This window comes from Bison bison, unplaced genomic scaffold (genome assembly GCF_000754665.1).
Source record: "Bison bison bison isolate TAMUID 2011002044 unplaced genomic scaffold, Bison_UMD1.0 scf7180017863933, whole genome shotgun sequence".
Classification (NCBI taxonomy): Eukaryota; Metazoa; Chordata; class Mammalia; order Artiodactyla; family Bovidae; genus Bison; species Bison bison.
In genome coordinates, this window is record NW_011494505.1 from 23,180 (window position 1) to 25,594 (window position 2,415).

General features: G+C 41.4%; 1 protein-coding gene across 3 annotated transcripts in view; it reads right to left on the bottom strand.

Annotated features, from left to right (window-relative positions):
* LOC104984170 (cationic amino acid transporter 3-like) overlaps positions 1-2,415 on the bottom strand; it is a 21,262-nt gene that overhangs the window by 11,263 nt on the left and 7,584 nt on the right. The window lies entirely within an intron of this gene.

The window sequence follows — 2,415 nt, forward strand, 5'->3', positions numbered from 1 at the left end:
ACAGTCCAACTCTCACATCCATACATGACCACAGGAAAAACCATAGCCTTGACTAGACGGACCTTTGTTGGCAAAGTAATGTCTCTGCTTTTGAATATGCTATCTAGGTTGGTCATAACTTTCCTTCTAAGGAGTAAGTGTCTTTTAATTTCATGGCTGCAGTCACCATCTGTAGTGATTTTGGAGCCCAGAAAAATAAGTCTGACACTGTTTCCACTGTTTCCCCATCCATTTCCCATGAAGTGATGGGACTGGATTCCATGATCTTCGTTTTCTGAATGTTGAGCTTTAAGCCAACTTTTTCACTCTCCACTTTCACTTTCATCAAGAGGCTTTTGAGTTCCTCTTCACTTTCTGCCATAAGGGTGGTGTCATCTGCATATCTGAGGTTATTGATATTTCTCCCAGCAATCCTGATTCCAGCTTGTGTTTCTTCCAGTCCGGCGTTTCTCATGATGTACTCTGGATATAAGGTAAATAAGCAGGGTGACAATATACAGCCTTGACGGACTCCTTTTCCTATTTGGAACCAGTCTGTTGTTCCATGTCCAGTTCTAACTGTTGCTTCCTGACCTGCATACAAATTTCTCAAGAGGCAGATCAGGTGGTCTGGTATTCCCATCTCTTTCAGAATTTTCCACAGTTTATTGTGATCCACACAGTCAAAGGCTTTGGCATAGTCAATAAAGCAGAAATAGATATTTTTCTGGAACTCTCTTGCTTTTTCCATGATCCAGCAGATGTTGGCAATTTGATCTCTGGTTCTTCTGCCTTTTCTAAAACCAGCTTGAATATCAGGAAGTTCACTGTTCACATATTGCTGAAACCTGGCTTGGAGAATTTTGAGCATTACTTTACTAGTGTGTGAGATGAGTGCAATTGTGTGGTAGTTTGAGCATTCTTTGGCATTGCCTTTCTTTAGGATTGGAATGAAAACTGACCATTTCCAGTCCTGTGGCCACTGCTGAGTTTTCCAAATTTGCTGGAATATTGAGTGCAGCACTTTCACAGCATCATCTTTCAGGATTTGAAAGAGCTCCACTGGAATTCCATCACCTCCACTAGCTTTGTTCATAGTGATGCTTTCTAAGGCCCACTTGACTTCACATTCCAGGATGTCTGGCTGTAGGTCAGTGATCACACCATCGTGATTATCTGGGTCGTGAAGATCTTTTTTATACAGTTCTTCTGTGTATTCTTGCCACCTCTTCTTGATATCTTCTGCTTCTGTTAGGTCCATACAATTTCTGTCCTTTATCGAGCCCATGTTTGCATGAAATGTTCCCTTGGTATCTCTAATTTTCTTGAAGAGATCTCTAGTCTTTCCCATTCTGTTCTTTTCCTCTATTTCTTTGCATTGATCGCTGAAGAAGGCTTTCTCATCTCTTCTTGCTATTCTTTGGAACTCTGCATTCAGATGCTTATATCTTTCCTTTGCTCCTTTGCTTTTCACTTCTCTTCTTTTCACAGCCATTTACAAGGCCTCCAAAGACAGCCATTTTGCTTTTTTGCATTTCTTTTCTATGGGAATGGTCTTGATCCCTGTCTCCTGTACAATGTCAGGAACCTCATTCCATAGTTCATCAGGCACTCTATCTGTCAGATCTAGGCCCTTAAATCTATTTCTCACTTCCACTGTATAATCATAAGGGATTTGATTTAGGTCATACCTGAATGGTCTAGTGGTTTTCCCTACTTTCTTCAATTTAAGTTTGAATTTGGCAATAAGGAATTCATGATCTGAGCCACAGTCAGCTTCTGGTCTTGTTTTTGCTGACTATATAGAGCTTCTCCATCTTTGGCTGCAAAGAATATAATCAATCTGATTTTGGTGTTGACCATCTGGTGATGTCCATGTGTAGAGTCTTCTCTTGTGTTGTTGGAAGAGGGTGTTTGTTATGATCAGTGCATTTTCTTGGCAAAACTCTATTAGTTGTAGCCATCATGGTCAACAAAAGAGTCCGAAATGCAGTATTTGGATGCAGTCTCAAAAACAACAGAATGATCTCTGTTCGTTTCCAAGGCAAACCATTCAATATCACAGTAATCCAAGTCTATGCCCCAACCAGTAACGCTGAAGAAGCTGAAGTTGAACGGTTCTATGAAGACCTACAATATTGCCAAAAGGCACCCTAAAATAGGCACTAAAAGAGACATATAAAACATGGCCAACTCGCACAGGAAAAGATGGCCATCATTCATAATTATTCAGTTCAGTTCAGTCACTCAGTCTTGTCCGACTCTTTGCGACCCCATAAATCACAGCACGCTAGGCCTCCCTATCCATCACCAACTCTCAGAGTTCACTCAAACTCATGTCCATCAAGTCGGTGATGCCATCCAGCCATCTCATCCTCTGTTGTCCCCTTCTTCTCCTGCCCCCAATCCTTCCCAGCATCAGAGTCTTTTCCAATG